This window comes from Ornithodoros turicata, chromosome 2 (assembly GCF_037126465.1).
Source record: "Ornithodoros turicata isolate Travis chromosome 2, ASM3712646v1, whole genome shotgun sequence".
Classification (NCBI taxonomy): domain Eukaryota; kingdom Metazoa; phylum Arthropoda; class Arachnida; order Ixodida; family Argasidae; genus Ornithodoros; species Ornithodoros turicata.
Window position 1 is genome coordinate 1,420,755 of NC_088202.1, and position 22,657 is coordinate 1,443,411.

Genomic DNA, 22,657 nt, shown 5'->3' on the forward strand with positions numbered 1-22,657 from the left:
GGCTCCTCCAGTTGGTCCTGTCTAAACTACCATGTATTTCTATGGCAGGAAGCTCTCATTAATTCATCAAAAAATTCACCGGCTCCCCATAATTCAGATTTCGGGCCGGACAATCGGCTGTCACCAACGTGAAAAAGAGTGGCACAATAAACTCCCATTGAGATACCAGATCTGCCGATGGATGCCGCCAGCTCTGTTTGAAATACTGTAGAAGTCATTTTTTCCGCGTGGAAAATATTTTCGCGTTTCCAAACAGAGCTGGTTTGAGGAGTTATTCGCGAGAAGTCAAATTCGCGACACAGGTTTCCGGGGGTGCTTTGCTCTTGCATATCGTGCCGCCGTCAACACTCCGGCATGTTTCGGCAAGTACTAAGACATCCGTTGTTCTCGTGGATGGCGGCATTCTAGGTCAATTCTTTTCTTCTCCTCACAGACATGGGAGGAAATGCCCTGTATAATGGCCTTTAGGGCCCCTGCAGGGGGCCATAGTACTGGCTGTGTGCAGGTCAGCCACTTGATTTTAGCAGTTCTCATTCATTATCACTCAGGGCACTGAACAGTTCGGTTGAGGTGTGGTAGTATCATACAAGCTGGTTTTGAGAATGCGAGAAAAGGCATGTTGTGGCTTCGTGGTATAGTGGTATACTGTATGTACAGTGCAAGGGGTTTGTAGGAGTAAAGGTTTGTAGGGTGATCGATTTTCATTTCCTTACATCTAGCCTGATGGGATAAAACAATCTTCTGCGGCTTGCTTAAACTGCCTACACTGCATGGAGCAGAAAGGGTCAAGGTAGTCACGGTACAGCGTCGAACGCCGAACGATTTTCGCCCTCATGTGGCCAGAGTTATTCGCGGGAACTTAAATTCGCGATTTTGGAGGAGTGCGCGAAAAACGCGAAAAATAATTTCGCGCGAAAAAAAAAAAACACTTCTACAGTACTGGCTCTGTCCGTAATTTGTTTAGGTTCATGAGCCACAGGAACTGCTCACATGCATATATCCTGCCTAACATGGACAGAGGCAGCGCTGCGCAGGACAAGGATAAAAACAATGCCTGAAAGTATGCTTTATTCCTAATTTTTTATAAAATTTTTTTAAGGATAGTTTCTGTTTCTGTTGTCTGAGGGTCAAGGGCCCATGGGCAACAGAATAGGTCATTGCAGGCCACATGTAGCCTGCGACTCGTGTGTCTGAGACCCTTGGGCTAGATGTTTGCATAAGAACAATTTGTGCAAGGACATACAGTGATACCTCGAAGCACCTCCTTATGTTAGACACGATGTTGTTGCACCTGCAAGTCCCTATTGAAAAAAACATGAAAGAAACATTTAAAAAAAACGAAACTCCTTAAGTTGGACACCTCCATGTCTCGAACGTAGGACAGGATTTTCGGACAGGATTTCCTCGTTTAATCTGACCAAATGCAGTCTTTATTTCTCTATCTTAGCCTTCTTTTGTCCTAGACAGGACCAAGCCGAGTCAGTCTTCTTTATGATTTGCAGCTTTCTCTGTCTCTGAGATAATCTGCAAACTTTTTTTAAGGGCTTGTGCACCCACTTGTCAAGCTAGGTCCTTATCCAGTTTCAGTGTTACCACTTCGGTCCCACCCTGTATTGCACCAAAAGTCACCAAGAAAGTCTCCTATGACCTGTACAACGACGCTATAGAAAAAGAGTGTAGTACAGTCGACCCGCGTTTATCCGGACGGCTCCGTTTCCTGTGAAAATGTCCGGATAGCGGAGAACCGGATAAGGGAAACACGAAAATCCAGAGCGATCCTAAAATGACATCTTTAATGACCATTACACAGAAAACTATCCATTGTTATCTGTTTTATTCTAATACACACATCCAGTTGCAAACCTGTGCTAATGGCATTAACTTGCGAAATATTGTTCTGGTGCTGGAAAAATACTAGCGCTGCCGCCCACGCATTTTCTACCATCACAGCTGGTGCATCCCCGCTTTCATCACTAGGTTCCACTTGAACGCTATCGGAATGGACGACACTGACGATGTCGTCATCTGTGATTGCAGCGCAGGGGTCCTCGTTGCGGACCTTCTCAGTCTGAAATGACCAGACTGCTCAGTGGATTACTTTTGTGTAACGTGCAAAGCCGGAAAGGGAGAAAATTCTTCCTAGCAACACCCCCTTTGTGTCAATGAAAAGGAGGCCACGACCAGGGTCCTCGACCTCGCTTGACTAGGTGCGGGCCAAGTGTCGTCCCTGGACAATGTCCGGATAAATGAAGCCGATTGTTGGGTATTAGTCACTTCTGTTCTCTGGAATTCTCGTCAGAGTCCGGAAGCTGAAGTCCGGATAGACGAGGGTGAAATACATAGGGAGAAATCCATCCCCATGCTTTTTTGTCCGGATAGTGCAGGATCCGGATAAACGAAGTCCGGATAAACGCGGGTTGACTGTATTGACACTTGCTAGAAGGGGAAGTTTTGTAGAAGCCGAAAGAAGACGCAGAGAATTTACTGCTGCACAACGAGGGTGAATACCTTTGATAATAAGACGCATTTTTCAGGAATGTGCATCGCAGTCACTCCCACAAGCACAGTTGCCGACCTATAACGTAGACACCAAAAATGAGGTCTTTCCAATTTTGCGGCCAAGACTGTTGGCACCGTCATACGCCCCACAGAACCAATGTATTTCTGCCTCCAATAATTCGAACCATTTTTCGAAAGGCTTGCTAGATTGCTCCTACTCATGGGGATTTACCGTCTCCCGAGCACCAGAAATAGGATAAAGAATAGTATACACATTACATAAAGAAAAAGTACGTTGTCCACGTATATCAAGAACAAAGACACTATCTTCGCTGCATATGAAAAGGAAAATGTGGAACCATCCAGAAAGCGCCAGCGAGTGGACAACTGCTCTGCACATTGTGATGTGAAGGGACTCAAGGCGATCCGCTTGGCATTTCTGCCACAAAAACACAACTGCCGTCTCGCAGCAGATGGACTTAGGAATTATTCAGAACTTGAAGACTCTGTAGAGGAGACACCTACTGGAAAGAATCATTCTGTGTTTGGATAATGACAGTCGATATGACGTGGATCTCCTGGGAGCAGTCCATATTCTGGCAAGGTCGTGGAAGACCGTGAAACCCGAAACTATCGCCAATTGCTTTCGAAAGTGTGGTTTCAGCGTATCCTTGGAGGACACTGCGAGCGTGGAACAGATTTCTTCCGATTACTAAAAGCGCCTGATTGATGAAGCTTGTTTCAACGTGCCGCAGGGAGTTACCTTCGAAAGTTATGTCAATGCGGACGAAGGCAAGGACACATGTGGACCGTTGACTGATGCAGAAATCATCAAGTTTGTGTGCTCCAACCAGACTGAGCCTGAAGACCCTGCTACGGACAGTGATGATGACTGGGGTGAACAAATCAGTGAGCCGGTGCCGATACCAAGGGCATCAGAAGTAGTATCGGCACTAGATATGACACGGTGCTACTTTTCCAGCGAGGACAACGCGGATGGCGCTCTGCACACGCAGTTAACAGATTACTTCATGATGTAAAGGTATGTTATCTCTAAGGCCCCAGGTTTTGTGCGATTCCGCAAAATATTGCGGAATCCGGAATTCATCGCGGAATCCTTCGTTTGGCACGGAATTTCACGAAATTCCTTGTTTTTAGGGGTGCGTGGATATTTGAGTTGTCGAATTCGAATCAAATATCAATCACTCAAAGTATTTCGTTCGCAAACTGAATACCCAATATTCGGATTTCCGAATATCGTACTATTCACCGACAACTCCCGAAAGTGGGCTTCACCTGAAGTTTCCCTGCATGAGGCGAAGCTTGCTTTACGAAACTGCACATGCTGTATGACCAGCACAGACAGATTGTAGTTTAGCTTAAGATAACATTAGCCAAATTTTATTGTGCATAATTCACCTGAGGAAGGGGCAGCGTCCCTCCTGTGTGCAGTTTAGCGGTGGTAGTGGGGGACTTTGATTTGATGTCTGGAAGTTCACCTTTAAAGACTCTTCAATAATGCCTACAGCACAGAAACAAAAAGTGTGTGCTGTAACTTCCACAGGGCATGTATTGCAAGCTCCCTTTTATATTATTCATATGATGCTCTTATAAACTCTGTAGATGCTGAAAGATCTTTCAGCAGGTATAATATGATTGCAGTTGACAGACCTTTGTCTTTGTCAGAGGAGAAAACAAGATATCATGTATGTAATGCTGAGCCACAACAGTGCTTTCAATCTGTAATTTTATAAAATATTTTTGTTCCCACATTATCCAAGAAAATAAAGTGTTTCCCATTTCAAGCAGCCATTGACTGCTTGTCGCAGAAAATCGCGGGAAAATTTACGAGTCGGTGCCGCAGAATTTTGAATTTGCCACAACAGAAAACCAGGTACCTTAGTTATCTCTTCTGTAAATAAATGCTGATTTTACGGGGTTTTTTGGGGATCTAATGTGGACCATGCTGCATGATAGAACATTGAGGAACATAAGCGAAGAGCACATTCACAAGGCTTAGCCTCGGAAGCTGCAACGCGTCTGACATGATTTGCACTCACCCCACACTTACTGCCATTATTCAGTGGACCTCCCGCTAGTCCCAACTCTGCTTTGTTCAAACAAAAGTACGGTTCCCGTGGAGTTCCAATTAGCGAGATTCGATTCGGTATTCCGCATTTATTCCCCCATTCGATTTTATATTTGACTTTGACTTCAAATATTGGGATTCCAGCAGTTGTGTGTCACTGAACAGAAATTTCCCCAGTTAATCTTTTTTACTGTGTGCTTCCCAGAATGACTTTTTTTATCTGTTAGTTACAGAAGTTTAAATGCCAGTGTCACACTTTGTTTTCAACAGTAAAACCTCGATAATTTAACCCCGGTTAGTTCGGAAATTCAGAATTCAGGCTTGATCCCGGTAAAACTGCCTGTTAATGTATAGGGATGGACACTCCCTAATTTGGACATAAAAAGCCGCGTACAGGATAATTTCACACTTGTGGCTGCGGGACCAAGGAGCAGCAGAGCAGACAGAGCCAGGTTAAGGTAGCAAGCATCACGTTGCACATGTGAAGCGGCATTTATTAGTCCAGTCCGTGGTGCAGCTAGCGTGGCTGCTGAACCATGTGGTAGTTTCATCAGTTTCATTTTGCTGGCTCTTGCCTTCATTCCATCTGCTGAACCCTTGCACATTGCTACTGCATAGAATCCAGCGAAACACATGAAGTATATTAGGGCCCTCAGTTTTCGGGTAAAACCCGATAAAGCCCGTTTTTACCCCCCCCCCCCCCGATTTACATCAAAATAGTTCGGGTTTAACCCGATAAAACCCGTAAACCGGGCTTGCGAAAGTGGAAACCAAGGACTTGATCCGCACATGCACGAACTACGGCAATCGCGCGACCGCGCCACGTCTTGCTGGTGAAGTAAACAAAACACGTCGGGTTTGGATCTGTGGACGCTTGCATGCAGGTCTGATTTCTAGCGTGAAAAATGTTAATTGGTAGGTGTCACCATTTGAAAGTTGGCTTCACCTAACACTTCCGTGTATTGCGGTCAAGCCCACTTCAACTAATGCTTAGTGTTGTACGTCTGTAGATTTAGCAGAACTTTTCGATTCATTGATTTGTGTTACGGGAAAGCCATCTTTAACCTATGACATCATACACTTTGTTTAGTGACATATTAGGTTAGATTAGTGCTGCTTGGCAGCTTGCCTCGCACTCCCAACTTCATTATCGAAGCGTCCATGGCCCTATTAATCTAACCTAACTTCACTAAACTAATCTAAGACATCATCAACTTGGTTAGTTTAGTGATAAGTTAGATTAATGGGGCCATGACAGCTTCCCTTGTCCCTCAAAATCCGTTGCAATAATGAGGTGAACTGTCGACTGACAAGAAGTCCTCCAAATATACTTCTGCGGGTAGCGGCAACTGCTCCCACGCAGCCTTAACAACATCGGCGCAAGAGACCTCCGTTCCTTCATTCAGGTCTGTGTTCTCGTCTGGCATAAGCATACCCGCCTTCAGGAAACAGCTGCGGATCGTCTGTCGTTTGATCTCGTGCCACGCGCCATACATCATCTGGACGGCCATCCCCATGGTTATCTTCATCGTAGTCGTGGATGTATCCGGGGTTGTTGGATTGGGGCCGATGTTGCAGAGGATCCTTTCAATTACCCTTTGCTTGTGCAGCGCCTTGAAATTCGCTATTATTCCCATGTCAAGTGGTTGGGTCTTGCATGTGCTATTTGCGGGCAGGAAAAGCACTTCCGCGTTAGTCAGGCGAGGGTTAACGCGGTGTGCGCTGCAGTTGTCAAGAAGCATAAGTATCTTTCTTCCCTTTGTTGCCATTTGTCTATCTAGCTCCACCAGCCACTCGGAGAACAAGACTTTCGTCATCCACGCTTTGGAATTACTTTTATATCGCACCGGTAAACTGTGCAGCCGTCAAAAGTCCCTAGGCTTTGCGGACTTGCCAATGACAAAAACTTTCTGGCGATCGCTGCCGTCCATATTGCAACACAGCAAACCAGTCACGTGCACCTTGCTGTGTTTCCCGCAGGCACATGTTTCATTTTTCATTGCGTGCGTGTGGGATGGCAACAGTTGGAAAAATAATGCGGTTTCATCCGCATTGTAGACATCGCATTCCCGGTATGCGATCTTGGCGGCGTGGGTGTCCATCCATTCCTCTACCTTTGCGCTATCCACATTGGCTGCCCCTCCAATGATCTTCCTGAACTTTATGTTGTGCCTTTCTTTAAAACGATGTAACCAGCCGTTGCCAGGGTTGAAGTTGTCGTACCCCATGATAAATGCCAACTGCTTTGGCTTGGCAATAAGGACAGCACCACTCACTGGAATGTTCCGACCTCGAACCTCAATGAACCACTTGTAGAGAGCGTCCTCCACGTCGGGTAGCGCTGCTCCCCGCAAGCGTTTTCGTCGTCCAGACGCGGCATCGGCTGTGGCGGAGGCTTGTAGTTTCTCCTCGTTCTTGATGATGGTCGACACCGTGGACTGGGAGAGACCGTACTTGACAACCAGGGCCTTTACCGGAACACCGGAACGATGATCGTCAAGTAGGCAAAGCTTTGTGTCAACGCTAATGCCTTTCCTCTTCGCTAAAGACGTTGACTCCATGCTCACCAAACGGTAGCAACTCCGAAAGTGGAGAAAGCGAAAGTGGAGAAGAAGAGGAGGAGGAGGAAGGTGACTCTCTCCCCGAACGTGACAAGGCCGCGAACGCGCAGCTTTGATGATGACGCATTGTGCGCCTTGAGGTCATCGCCTTCGTTTATGTTCAGGAAGAAACGTGGCTAATCCTTTTTGTTGCGCATGAACAATCGCCCTACCCACTGGCCTCCGACCTAAAAACCACTACAAAATGACCTGCTGGAATTGTTGACTGATAAACGGAACATTCTTTCTGTGTCTTCCCACCTTTTTTGCGGACACGAGGGAAAATTCCGATCGCTGTAGGCGAGCGAACGCTCTTTTTGGCGATCGTTCAAACAAAGTTCAAAATGCATGTATTTCAATGGAAGCGATGACGGGAACCGACGATTTGATCGCATTATCGGAGTTATCGTTATATTGAAGATCGTAATAAACGGGCTCGACTGTAATACACTGGTTTCGTACGAAAAATGCCTTGTGTTTTTCACACCCGAAGAAATGTAGTCTGCTACATGAAAGCTTGTGTCAATAAGTAAGTTGAAAACTTCAGTGTTGGATTTTTGTACGGTTAGTGCTTTCCGTGGACGTCGACGAGACCCTTTCTTGTGCTGTTACCAAAACTAGCAAAGGAATCAGGAAGAATCACGCTAAACAGCGAAGAAACAAAGACTTAAGCAACGCTCAGCGTTCCTTGAAGTGGGTTTGCACGTAATACACAGAAGTGTTAGGTGAAGCCAACTTTTAAATCTTGTACGGAGTAGTAGTAGTAGATTGTAGGGAGTATCAGCAAAGTAAAGAGGATGCAGCAACAGCCAACGATATACGAGGTATACCAACACGAGCGTGAGCATGCTCTCAACGCTCATCGATGGACGATGCTTTACTGAACATGCAACTTATTCTTTTTATACACTGGGGCCAGTGCAAGCCTTAGTGGTTATACAGTGAATTATCTACCAGTCTCTTAATAAATATTCTTTCACTTAATTTCAACACTTCACAGACCAACCGCTGCGGCGTCGCTCATGATTTCAGTTGTCTCGCGACGTAAACCCCCTAATATTAATTAATTAATTTCAACACATAAAAGTTTGTTTGTTTTTTCAACCAAAAATATATCACTTCTTAGTATATCACCCGATTTTACCCTGTTTGGCAGGTCCTGATTTTCAACCCGATATTTACCCCCCCGATTTTCACAAAAAATAAAACCCGAAAACTGAGGGCCCTAAGTATAATGCAAAGAACCTGGCCATGAAGGTCGAAATACTGAAGGACCTGAAGGATAGCACTTCTTGAGAGGAAGTGATGCGGAAATACGACATCAAGAGGAGCACAGTAGCCACATAGTCGTATATAAAGAACGAACACCAGATATTCGGCACTTCTGAAACTGGAAGATTCCACACGAAGAGAAAGCGTTTTGAAACGGCTGCAAATCCACAACTAAAGACGTGCTTCTTGGATGGATTGCAAGTGGCTGAGATGCACAACTTCCTTTAAGCAGACCGCTTATCTGCCCCTAAGCTGAGAAGTTTGCATCGCGAATAGACGTAGACTCAATGGATGGATGTAGGCCTTGGAAAGGTGGCCCACCTTAACGACCACCACGGTGTTGTGTTGTGTTCAAGAGGTTGAGCTGCACAAGCACGTCAGTGCTTATGAACTGTGTGACATTCTCAATGCACAAGACACTGTTTTTCAACGCTCTACCAGACAAAACTGTCACCTCAAAAGGGGGACCGTGCGTCAGTGCCAAAAGAAACAAAGAAAGGATAACGATTGCAAACATGGCTGAAACTGAGCACTTGCAACTACTTGTAATTGGCAAAGCACAGAAGTGGAGATGTTTTAAAAACATAAAGCATCTCGCAGTGCGTCATCATGCTGCCAATCGCAAGGCGTGGATAACATCTGATATCTTCCGCAACTGGCTTCTGCAACTGGAGAACAACTTCGCAGCTGAGAAGCGCAAGGTGATTTTTATCATTGCAGCCACAGTGCACACTGCAGCGTGCAGGACCCACAGTGCATCAAATTTGTGTTCCTGCCTCCGAACGCACCACCCACGCCCCAGCCAATAGACCAGGGCATCGTACAGTATGTGAGGACAAGTACAGATATTATACGCTGGAATGAATGCTGTTGCGTATGGAAGCAGGAGAGCAATACAATGTGAAGCTTCTCAGCATTGTCGACATTCGGTACACACATTGACGAATGTGCTAGCACACATCATTGCAAACTGCTTTCGGCATTCTGATTTTGTGCAACACGTGGGTTGTGAGGCGCGTGGAGCAAAGAGTATCAATGCCATTTTCATAGTGTGCTGCCTTCTCTCGCACACATTTCGGATTATGTTATGATTGTCGACTGAGTTCAGTGTGGGACGTTTGACTGGAGATGAGATTGGTAATGACATCCTGGGCACCAACATACAGTCAAACCTCGTTACAACGAAACGCGATATAACGAAATTCGCGATAGAGCGAAATAATTTGGATTCCCCGGCAGAGGGCCATAGAGATCAATGTATTTTAACTCCCGCTACAACGAAACACTTTTTAGCCGCCGCCTCGATACAGCGAAAGAACGAGATAAGGTTTATGACCCCAAAGCCGACTTTAGGGTCATGAAAACAAAGGGCGCAAGTAGCGTCCTGTTCCCGCGGCGAAAGATGGCACGCGCGATTAGGGTCGGGAGGAATCTGGTGCCTATGAAAGGAAGTCTGAGTCATTGGAAGGTCAGGGATTTTCTTCCGAGGCTTCTCCTTTTCGCGCTTGTTTTGAACTGTCCGGTTGCAGCCAAGTAAAAAGAGCACGAGACGTAAGGCGCCATCGCGCGCGTGGGAAACGCTTCCTTCGCGTGGCGGCGTAAGTGACGAAATCAGCCTAGATGATTTTCTTGACGGGGACAAACATGCCGTAGCAACGGAGAGCCTTACGGAAAACGCACTGTCGTAGACGTAGAAGGTTTGCGGGAGATCGCAACACGATATGGAGAAAGCTGCGGAGGCTTCGGCGGCGTACGAACAATGCGCGACACCGCGTCTTCTAGGCACGACGCAGACGCGTATAACCGGCTATTTCACGCAAGAATAAAATACCGTAGGTTCACTTTGGCGCTGTATTTGTAGTTGTTGTCATTTTTAACGAAAATCTTTTCCGCATCGTAGCGGGAGTTATCGACGCTCATGTACAGCGCGCGCCCTCGCAAAGGTCGCGATCCGTGACCTTCAATTCGGTACAACGAAATGTTCGATACAACGAAAGAAATTGCAGTCCCCGTGGGCTTCGTTATATCGAGGTTCGACTGTATCAGATGGAGCTGCATCTGATGAAGAATCCGATCGTGAGAATGAGCTACCACGTCACACCATAAAGGAAGGTGCTGGCCCTTCTGGAGGGCTTCTGTAACAGTCCCCCTGACAGCATTCAGGCGTAGACACACCTTCCTCTGACCAGGAAATTTGTAGTCAATGCACAGATTTTGCAATAGAACCAGATGACAAGAATTAAGTTTTTCAGGAAATGAAACTGCTCTAATCAGGCAAATGAAGCTGTTAATTTGTTGTCCATTTGATAATTCGACATTTGGATTTGGACATTTGAAATCCCGTGAAAACCAAATTAATGAAGCCTTACTGTACATCTGTGTGCACGAAAAATGTACCAAATCAAAGACCACATCACTCCACAGGAAAGCTTGTTGTTTATCATTCGCGGTCGCTAAATTCACTGAACCTCTTTGGCCCACTGAACTTTGTGTCTCGTGTGTGGCCCTGATGAAGCTTGCAACGGAGAGTGCAATGGAGAGTGCATCGGTAATTCCTGGCCACTAATTCAGGCTTCTGGCATCAGAAACAGTGTGTGTGTGAGATGATGATGATGGGTACTTGAGATAGTATTCCTAGTGTCACTTCTTTAGAATGTGTAACTTGTCTGACTTTACACAGGTAACGTCTGACTTGATTGTGATGATGACGTTGTGGGATGGATCCGATTCACTTGCATAAAATACCTTTTGGCAGGGAACTCCAATTGGCTCTCAAGTGTGCAAATATTCCAGAAGCCGCTAAGTGCAAGAGGCTTGCAGTCAAGTGTTTACACACACCACGAACATCTAACTCTGGGGTATGTGCGGTGACTGCAACGCATGTTTGTTGTGCAGGTACTAATATTTAGTAAGGTGTTGCTTTGCACTAAGACCCCACAGTGACAGGTAGGTTTACGGCTTTGAATGGTGGTGGAACTGGTTCTGCATTGCACAGATTGCGTCCTGAGCAGTGGTGTTTGGGCTAATGTTGGGCAACACCTTTTCTTTCTTTTTTTTTTACTCAAGTGAGGTATAGGAAATGCAAAGTGCATTCTAGCTAAGGTCCCCAGTTTTCTGCTGCGGTTAAATTCGGAATTCCACGGGACCGACTTGTAAATTCCGCGATTTTCTGCAGTAAGGAGTCAACGGCTGCTTGTAATGAGAAACACTTAATGTTCTTGAATAATGTGGGACCAAAAACATTTTATCGAAGTACAGATCAAGAAAATTGCACTGTTGTGGCTCAACATTACATGATATGTTGTGTTCTCCTTTGACAGAGAATGCCTTCTGTCGCCTACAATCATTTCATACCTGCTGAAAGATCTCTCAGCATCTACAGAGTTTATAGGAAGTAACAATTACTTGATCTTAATAGATGCTAAATTTGGAGCGAGTACCCTCATTCTGGTCAAATACCCAATTATGTCAAAGGCTTGAGCAGGTGGGCTTATCTGCTCAGACACCAATGGAGCCAAGTCATGGTCCGAAGACGTCAGGTCCTTGGCTGTCTGCAGATAAAGTAGCCATTCCACCTGGAGGTGTAAACCTTCTGTTTCTATGGCTTGAATGCTCTTGGATTTGGTGAGTTAATGTGACAGAGACTTGACTTTTAGTGTGTCCAAGGCCCTCACGCTTTCAAAGAACCGCCAGCTCTCACTGTTTTCAAGGATCACTTGTGCTTTCTGAACTGCCTGCTGCATGCCTCTTTTTAGCTTTTCTCCCAATTGGATAGCTTCTTCATCTTCTACTCCTTCCAGCCTCATAGGGCAACATAATTCCCTGATGATGTGTCTTTCAGACAGTCCCATAATGCAAACATAGCATTGAACACCTTGTGAGAAGCAGCTTGCTGAACCTCAGCTGCCCTCAGAAGACTTGCAACATTTCCCCCCGAGTACTTCTACGCAATGGGTAGAATACTTGGCCTCTTGCTGAGATGGGCACAAGAGCACGCTTTTCTCTCTGAATGCCCCAGCTTGGGGCTTACAATCAGTTTATATCCTGACAAACCGAGGGTCTGGATCCATCCCTGCCCTGCAGGGAATAATCCAGAACAGACCACGTGCATCATCAAGGTTCCGGTGTATGTCCTATCACACGCAACATAGATGGCTCACACCATAGACAGATTGCTCACAAAAGTTCACGAAGCGCTGACTGTCCTTAACCTTGATGTCGGCCATCTGTTATACATAGGGCTTGAGGCTTTCGATTTTTCCCCCGATTTCTACCCCCCGAACGCACGTTCGGTTATTCGGGTTAAACCCGATTTCTCCCCAAATCCAGCCCCGATCCAAGCGTGTATCATATTCCGCGCAACAAGGCGACAGAAAAGCTAAACGCAACGCCGGTGCTCTGGCTTACTCTGGCGACCCTGTTCCGCCGTGAAAGGGTGAGAAGAGCCAGAAGAGCATGCGCAGAAGAGGGTAGGAGGGAAAGAGAAAGAGCCAAGAATGCCTCGAGTTGGACGCCTTGCGCACGCGCTACTGGCCGGCTGTGTACACTTTGGAAGTTTCGCTTTGCGACGCCATCACTATGGGACGGCGAAACAAGACAGCGGAGGAATGGATTCATGATTTTCCGGACATGAAACTAAGCAAGAAGGCGAGAGGCTGTGCGGGCCCAGAATCTCTGGCTCTAGTATGTCGGTAGTGCTCACTACAACTGTCTCTGGACCCCGCCAAAAAGCCCTACGACTGTGTCAGAGAGCACGTGGCCTCACAAAGACACAAGAGGATGAAAGAGCAAGCAATGTCTGAAGAAGTCGAATCGAAGCAGGCGACCATAGATGATATCCTCATCCGCGATCGTGAATGTGAGAAAGAGTGCACAGGCGCTATTCACGACTTCGTGCGTGCGTTGTGTTTTGCTGGACTCAGTCTACAACACGCGGATGGTGCGCTTGGGGACTTCATGAAGTGCTACTGCCCTGCCACAAGAACAATGCCAGGTGCCAAGCAGCTCTGTAATAAGCATTTAAAGGAAGTGTTCGAAACGCAAGTAGCGGTTATAAGATGAAAAATTGACGGTGCGAAGATAAGCATAACTGTCGACGAATCACCGGATGTCTTAGCAGTACCGACGGTAAACACCCTGCTCACCTACTTCGACGCTGAAAGTCATGAAAAAGCGGTGCATCTCGTTGATGTGTCACAAGTGAGTGCCTGCAACAGTGTGACTGTAAGCAGGGTGCTCTCCTCAGCTCTCGAAAGATACGGGAAGTCGTGGGAGGACGTTCCAGCAGTAGCTAGTGACTCTGCAGAATATATGAAAAAAGCTGTGAGAGACGTCTGCGACTGTGAAAACCTGAGCATCTTGCATGTCAAGGACATTCCCCATCATATACACGTGGCTGTCAATGCAGCCTTGTCACACGAGTCAGTGGCTGACGTAAGAGCTGCGGTGATCAAGTTTGGAGCGCTCTTCAAATACGCCAATCAACTCTACCAGTTCATGTATGTCTGTCGAGCGGCATGGAACTGACTAATATAGGGCCTGAAAGGTCATCTTTGAGTAGTGAAACACTCAAAATGAGTGCAATGTTGTTTGTGAACAAGTGCCTACACTGAACGTTGAAGGAGTGTCTCACTTGCAGATCCTGTGAACTTTTGTGCAGTCTTCTTCTAGTAATTTTTACTTTCCTATATGCAGTATTCATTCATGCTGCTGTGTATTTTCTTTTCGATTTCAGTACGTATACCATAACGTTACTCAATAAACCCGATTTTTACCTGTATTGCACCCTTGTCGAGATTTTTGCACCCGATTCCACCTGAATTTGGGCATGCCCTTTTTCACCCGATTTTTACCCCCTGAATTCTGTCAAAAATATTTCCCGAAAACCTCAAGCCCTAGTTATACAGCAGAACCTCGTTAATTCGAACTCGAATAATTCAAATTCCCGGTTAATGCAAACAAATTTCGAAGTTTTGTTTGGCACGCTATGTATTCATTCAATGCATCTGAAGCTCAATTCAAACCTCGACCCTGGTCAAGCCGAATTTTTCACTCCCCCCTCTCCCCCTGCCAACGTTTGAGATGCGCCCTTCGGTGCTCGCGCTCCGCCGCCGCTGTCACCGAGACCAGGAGATCCGCACATAACGATTCCTCGCACAACGATAAACCTAATAAAACGAACATTTCTATTTTTACCGTCAGAAAATACATGATGTCTATGGACAATTGACCCTCATGTAACGATAGAGATCGCCGTTCCAAGTGTGTCGTACAACGATGGCCGCCGCCCGTGAGCACACTCTTGCACAATGTGTGCTGTCGGGCGCTATGCCCTTTCGCGAATTGTAGGACAGAGGGAAAACCGGGAACGGAACACCGCGGGGCTGTGCCCTGAGTCATAGGTCATAGCACCCTTTGCACACGGACCCCCTTTGTGCGACTCCGTGACCTCTTTCGGTCCGGTCGCCACAGTCATTCTACTCCAGCAAGATGCAATTTGTGACATTCTGCTCCCGGCTCCTGCGTTTGCGCATCATCGGCAGCGTCGTCAACGATGGCGTCCCAGCCAAAAAAACAGAAAGCGATTGACTTGAGTGTCAAGCTGGCGATTATCGAGGAGCATCAGGAGGAACAAAGGTGTCGTCCATCGTGCAGAAGTACGGCCTATCACAGTCCACGGTGTCAACGATTCTGAAGACAGCAGAGAAACTGCGGAAAGAAGCAGCCCGCGACGCAGGTACGACGGTGATGAAACTGGACTGTTTCACCACCTTCAGGAACACACGCACTTAAGGGAGAAGACTGTGCAGGTGGAAAACACAGCAAGGTACGACTCACAGTGTTCCTTTGTGCAAATATGGACGGTAGCGACCGCAGAATGCCGTTCGTCATTGGGAAATCGCAGAGGCCGTGTGGCTTTACAAGTGCCGCAGTGATCCCTGTGCGGTACCGCAATAATACCAAAGCATGAATGACCTGCGAGCTTTTCAAGGAGTGGCTTGAAGAGTTCCGACACTGAAATGCGAAGAAAGCAACGGAAAGTTCTATTGCTCCTTGATAACTGTACGGCGCACCATGTTGAGGCGAACCTAACGTCAGTGGAAGTTCTTTTTCTGCCGCTGAATATGACTGCTGGCCTTCAACCTATGGACATGGGCGTGATCGCCAACGTGAAGCTGTTTTACAGACGACGTGTGGTCGACAGAATTATCTTCGACATTGACCGGAGCAGAGCGCTGGGACAGGACCATGTCCCGGAACTGAAAGTAACGCCGTTAATGGCTGTTCAGTTTCTGAGTGCGGCGTGGTATGAGTTGTGGCGCTCCACGATACGAAACTGCTTTTTGAAAGGAGGTTTCGTACCGCCCAAACTCGAAACAATCATCAACAACGACGACGAGGCAGACTTTGCTGTGGACACAACGCATGTGGGAACAGGCGAGGAACTCAAACTTGGTGGGGGAAGACACGTCGTTGGACGAGTATCTCTGCGTTGACAATGACGTCTTTGTGACCGAACCGGTGATGGAAGATACAATTGTCCAGGAAATACAATCCCGCCACGCAGAGGACGACAGCACGTCAGATGAGGATGAAGACGCCTCGTCAACGACAACATGTGGAGGCACGCTCCTTGCTGTCGACGTCCTCCGAAATTTCATTGTGGAACGAGGGCTCCCGGCTCAATATGTCGCCCACTTAGACGCAGTTGAACGTGACGTTGCTCGCCTTTGCAATGAGGATCAAGTGCAATCGAAAATAACGACGTAATTTTCAATAAAAGACAATTTCCCGAGCCTTTATCGTTGCGTCTCTCTTTTGCGTCGCGTGTGGGAGGGCGCGCATTTTGCTATTTCCGCAGCGTGACGCTATCCACGGTCAACCCTCCTGTAGCGATGTCCCTCATATAACGACTGAATTCGCGATGACCGTGAATATCGTTATAGGCGGGTTTCACTGTAACGCCGCCAACTTTCTTCGTAAGACTGCTCGGGAGCTCTCACAGGATTCCGCCGTAAGCTGCGAAGATTTTGTAACACGCGCCGTTCGTGAATCTACACTTCGTCGTAGCTTTCCCGTACGACAGAGTTACGACAGATTCCGTCGCACGAGCTCTTTGTGAATCCGACCCCTGAATCTTGGATTGGAACACAGGTTCTGATAATTCAGACTTCCTGACAATTCAAACAAAAATCTGTGGTCCCCTGAGGTTCGAATTAACGAGGTTCTACTGTACAGTAAACCCCCGATAACTCGAAGTCGTAAAAACCGGAAAAAATTTCGAGATAAGCGGGGTTTCGAGTTAAGCGAACAACGAAAATTACGTTGCCACGATGTTACCACAATGCGCTATGTTATCAAACGTAAAAAAAAAAAAGCGTACCTGCAGTAATAGGGCTCGTAAACAATTCCGAAGCCATTTATTTTTTAACATCATCTGAGACTGAATAACTCCGTAATAGCAATCTGCTTGGCATTTGCGTCTGTGAACAAGAAAGCATCTTCAAGCACTTCAGTGCAACGCATGAGACGCTCCTTCCGGCACGTGACTACCGCGGCCACTCTCGACGATTTCTGTATCACTCAGTTCACCGCTACTGGAACATCTCCGTCGTAAAGCGCATAGTCCTCGATGTTGAAGTAAGTCACTCTCCCCAAAACATGCGAGGCGCATCACGTCGTTGCACAATTCATCACAGCCACGGAAGTGGTCTGCTGGCTCCGGTACGGCGGTGGAAGACCAGAAACCCGCATGAATGAAACAGTTCATGCTACTGGCTTGATGAACTTGCTACCAGGCCTTTGATAAGTGCCACCTTCCGCTCCAAAGTCAGGGACTTTCATGTGCGTTGTTCAGCCATCATGGCACCGCGAAGAACAAAACTAAGAGATGCGAGATTGGCGAGATCATGTGCGAGATACTCGGACGAATGCAGAGGAGGAGGAGTGACGTTGGGTGGAAAGGGGAGTGCTGTCTGCCTGCCACAGCTAGCGGCGCGTGAGGCGCGAGTCACTAGGACTGAAAGGCTTTGACCTTGACCTAGCCTGGGGGAGCGAAGAATGCACGTTATCAGACGTAGGTACGCAGACCTACCGGTGATGGGATTTCGAGATATCCGTACTCGGGCAAAAAAAAGCTTCGACTTAAAAGGACCCAAATATATAGGAAGCATTGGGACATGGATCGGGACGCAAAAAATATTCGAGATAACCGATATTTCGAGATAAGCGAGTTCGAGTTAACGAGGGTTTACTGTAGTTCTTATTAAACAAGACGCGCGGCAATATGTGTTGGGAACATGCGGCACAAGATACACGGGCTGTCCATGTGAAACGAAACGATTTAGATTAGGTCACGCATACAGCACTGTTGTCAACATAAGTTCTGTCAGTTCTCAAGGGTCACGTGTATCTTGGACCATTAGGAGCATGCGCAGTATGCCTGTTTATCTGATATTCTTTTGCATGAGCGTGCAATACTTCTCTTGAGACGGTGCACGACGTAGTAACCGTCAACACTGCCCCAACTGCATCCTTCAACACAATCAGATTTCCATGAACTCCTGTGCAAAACCAAGAATTCAGCAAACTTTCGAGCAAAATACAGGATTCCACAAAATTCTGTGCCAAACGAAGGATTCCACGAGATTTCATGGAATTGCAGAAATCCAGGGGCTTTAATTCTAGCAGAACTATCGTTGGAGACTCGCATCCATGGTGTGGCGTTGCCACGCATGTGTGCTCCTGCCTCCCCCATGGCACGCGTGTTTCCACCATCTACCCTCTGACCACTGGAGGAATTAAAAAGTGACCCAAACAGCACAGAGAATGTCATGTACATGTATACTTCACAACCAAGTGATGTCCAAGCAATGAGCTCTAAACGTTTCTTCTAATGATAACTTACGTGTCTAACTTTGTCTCAGCCAACCATCACACATCAAAGCTCTGAGATCTTCTGAAGAACAACACAGCTGGGATTTGGACAGATCAGCATCAAACCACTTTTGGTCACTCAGAGAGACTTGACCCCAGTGCTTGCATGCTGCCACCTGGAAAATGAATCACTTTTTCAGTCAACATCAGGCAGCATGAAATCCACATTGATATCATGTTTGTAAAGCCAGAATGGTCTTGCTAATGAAGGGCGATGTTCTTCTGTGCTACTTTGTGTGTACATATTTATGTAGAAACTGCAGCTTCACATCTTCCGCGCGACTTCCCAGTTAACCATAGACGTTCCTCACCTATTAAAAGTACAGTAAACCCTCGTTAACTCTCTTATCTCAAAATATCGGTTATCTCGAATTTATTTTGCGCCCCGATCCTTGTCCCAATGCTTCCTACGTGTTTGGGCCCTTTTAAGTGGAAGCATTTTTCTGCACGAGTACGGATATCTCGAAATTCCATCACTGGTAAGTCATCGTACCTATGGCTGATAACTTGCATTCTTCGGTCCCCCAGGCTAGGTGAAGGTCAAAGCCTTTCCGTCCTAGTTACTCACTCTCATCCTTACAACATCCCCTCTCCCCTTTCCAGCCAATGTCACTCCTCCTCCGCCTCTGCATTCGTCTGAGTATCTCAGTTTCGTTTCATTCTTCGCGGCGTGTTACCGTTTACGCGTAAAACTGAGCCCTATTACTGAAGGAACGCTTTTTTTTTCCGTTTCATAACAAAGTGCATTGTGGTAACATCGTGGCAACATAATTTTCGTTGTTCGCTTAATTCGAAACCCAGCATATCTCGAAAGTTTTTTCCGGTTTTTACAACTTCGAGTTATCGGGAGTTTACTGTAGTTGTAAAAGATTTACATTAAGTGTCTCATCTACTTTGTCTTTCACAGTGGAATCTCGTTTGCGTGTACCCGCATAAGCCGTAGTTTCTGCGAAGAAGCAGTCAAGCAGATTCCCCGACCAAGCAGCTATTAAGCTCGATGCATTCGACGACTGCTTTACATATAGTTAAGGCCCATCCTTTTCTGCAAAAATTCGCTGAATTGTAGGTCTGCCGCGGAATATGAGGTTTTGCGCAGAATTTTGCAAAAACCTCATGCTTAACTCTGTTTATGCGCGAGATGAACGGACTTTGCTCACACTGGGTCGGTTTGCATTACAGCGTTGATGTGCCAACCGGATAAGGCCCCCATCTCTGTGCTGGAACCCTCTAACTCCTCTTTCTGACTCTCAACTCTCTGGGGATTGTGGAATGCAAATGCTGACCCCTGCTTTGGTGTCCATAGCTGCCAAGTACCTCTGTGTGACAGTAAACTCTGTACATGCAGAGAGGTCACTTAGCAAGTACTATTTGATAGTCACTGACAAACGTCCCTCCCTCTCAGAAGAAAGTACAATGTATCTTGTTATGGAAAGTCCCAAAAGTTTTTGGAGTTGTAACCGTGTTCCTCCACACTAAGAGCTAACAGAGAGCATTTTCTGTCTGAACTAGGGCAATTTGCCTTTTACCGCAGAAAAATGCAGAATTCATAGTTCCCTGCTGCGGAATTCAGGATTTGCCGCAGCAGAAAAAGAAGGGCCTTACAGTGTTTCTTAACAGGCGTGTCGGTTAGCACGTCTATTTGTTCTTGTGATACCGGTCGTTGCACATAGCTGTAACTCCGAAAAAAGTTAGCCTGTCAAGTTCTCGGACACATGGCCACTGTTTCCGCATATCCCTTCTTTCTGGGTGACGACATAGAGGACTCCACATGTCCGCCTGCAATTTTTTTCCAGGAACTCAGCTAACGAGCGCACAATGTGCATGACACGCATACCGTAACACATCCTTTCTGCACTCTGTAACACGTAAAGCATTTTTGCTTTCGACTACGGTTGTGCATTGCTTGTTTGGTACTGCTGCAAGTTCATAAGAGAATGGTCAAGTCACGGTCTGAGCATGAACGAGAAGTTAAACATCATCCAGACCATTGAAACTTAATGTGAAGTTTGGAAATCATCCATATTGTGAAACAACTTGTGAAACTGTATTGTGAAAGAGGAGTCGATCACCTCAAACGCAATGGACACAGACAGAACGAGTGACAGGCGCCAATAGTTACGTTATGTAGGAGCTCCTCTTTGATGCAATCGGGAGTATAAAGCACCTGAAGCAGCCACTAAACACTGAAAAGCAACTTTGGAGCGCTACACTGCTCCCTCACTGATGCGGCTTCCTGTTGTCTGCTCATGCAATGCACGCATGGAGGACACGTTGGCTTAGTTTGAACCTATGGCAACGTTGGAAAGTTGGAACGTTGGAAAAGACGATGGTGGTTTGTGAAGACTTTTCCTTGTAACAGCAAATGAAATGGGAAAGATGAGAATTTGTAACAGACGTCATAGGAGCTGTTTACTGTTAAGACTGCATAACATGAAAATGTCGCGCAGCATTTCCCGCGAATAACCGCCAATGTCTGTGTGGAAGTTGTCCACTAATAGAAAAACATAATGACAGTTATAAAAATACTACTGCTTCCCAAAATGAAACCGTAGAGCAATATAGTAATTCCGTATTTTGCTTCCGAGCCCACACTTTGAAGGTCGTCCTGCCGGCGCGCAAGAAGTAGTACGTCATGAAAAATCTCACGCACCCGGGCGCTTGAGCGGAAAGCGCGCTTAACACGACACTAGCGTCGCGTTGAGTGAGTAGAATCTAAAACACTCGCGCTGTGGCGCTAATGCAACCAGTGTTGTCACATTCGTCAATCACAAGAGCGCCAATACCAGCAGTTGAGGGATTCCAGCGTAAAATCACCGCACGAAAACCCAATTTAAAAAATTTGGTTTTCTGAGGTCACACACATGCAGAGTGAGAAATTGTTGCTGCGGCGTGCGTGCGTGCGTTGCGAAATCCTGTGGACGGAGCAACACCCCACGCCAAGCAACTGAGTAGCAACTTGGATAGCTCTAATAAAAAAGAAGAAAAATGGGGTCAGAAGCCAAAGCAAGCAGAACTGCCGACAAATCACCGGACGCAATGGAATTCCAACGCTCATTTCTCCTACAGTCTAGTTCCATCTGAAATCGAGCAATCCGGCACACTTGATGTCTCGAATGAAGGAGAAAAAAATATCTGTCGAAGAAATAAACGCTTTCCGAATTCTCTGCGCTGCGCGGTTGGGGAAATAGGAGAGGAGGAAGAAACTGCCACTCAGAAGACGATTCCGTCGCGTGTAGGTTGAGCGTTACCTACAAGGCTATTTCTTGATCTGGCTTTAGACCACCTAGGGCACAATAGACTGCTGGGTTGGTAGCGCTGTGTCGGTTTTTGTTTCTCAGCAAAAAAAATATCGAAGTTGACTCAAAGCGCCAAAACGCACCATATTCACCGCAACTTTGCGGGCGATGTAAAAACGGATAAGATTGAGCTTTATGCCATTTAATTTTCCATTCATGGGGCTATCGAATTATACATAATTTGTTACTCTACTCTGTCAGGAACATAAGTGATACCTCTTTAAGTAACACCATACCACCGAAAAATGACGAATTTCGGAAGCCTTTATCTAAAAAACCCCACCAAAAACTTGCCTTGAAAATTTTATATGTCGTAGGTAGTCCCTTAGACTATGCACAGAAGAAAAATCTAAATTCGGAATTGATCGGTAGGCGCACTGTGAATTTTTTGTCACCCCTATATGCGGGGCACATTCAAGTGGTGGCACCGTGTCCCACGTGTTGCAAAATCAAATTTTCCGAAGGGACTTTCATCTTCTGTCTTCACATGAAAGCAATTGCTACAGTTTGAAGCCGTTCTGAGTGTTTATGTTCATAACAGTGTTATAATCGCTGAATGTAGATTGTGGAGCAACCAAATGTGCTAGCACTTTTTTGCGGGATGTCACACATGCATTGTAAGTGCTGGGAGCCCGTGAAGAACAGAATGCTTTTACATCTTTGTAAGAGGTATATCTGTTCAGGGTGATTATAAACAAGCATATTTACTGTACACACTAAGTCAGCAGAGGCGCAGTAACTTCCAGCATTCTTTAAAACATTTCCTACCCTACGGCTCCATGACCTCGGAGGGCAGAAATCACACAGAGGAAAGTGTTGTTGCATAGTGTCTTATGCACACATTCAAGGCTAATTCATGGTGCCTTTTGTGGACCTTGCCGAAACAGCCCGACTGGCACCGCTGTCCAATATGCTCTTCGGTTCGACATGCTGCGACAATGGGAAGGTTCTAGAGTGTGGTCCTA

The 22,657-nt window shown here is 46.4% G+C and overlaps 1 long non-coding RNA gene across 12 annotated transcripts in view; it reads right to left on the bottom strand.

Moving 5' to 3' along the window:
* Nucleotides 1-22,657, bottom strand: part of LOC135385145 (uncharacterized) — a 67,439-nt gene that overhangs the window by 24,146 nt on the left and 20,636 nt on the right. For 11 of the 12 annotated variants that reach the window (XR_010420319.1, XR_010420313.1, XR_010420317.1 and 8 more), the window contains one exon: nt 18,368-18,512. This is a non-coding gene — a long non-coding RNA (uncharacterized LOC135385145). Of the gene's footprint in view, nt 1-13,604; nt 13,760-18,367; nt 18,513-22,657 lie in introns of all 12 variants that reach the window. The other variant, XR_010420311.1, reaches the window with a different exon arrangement.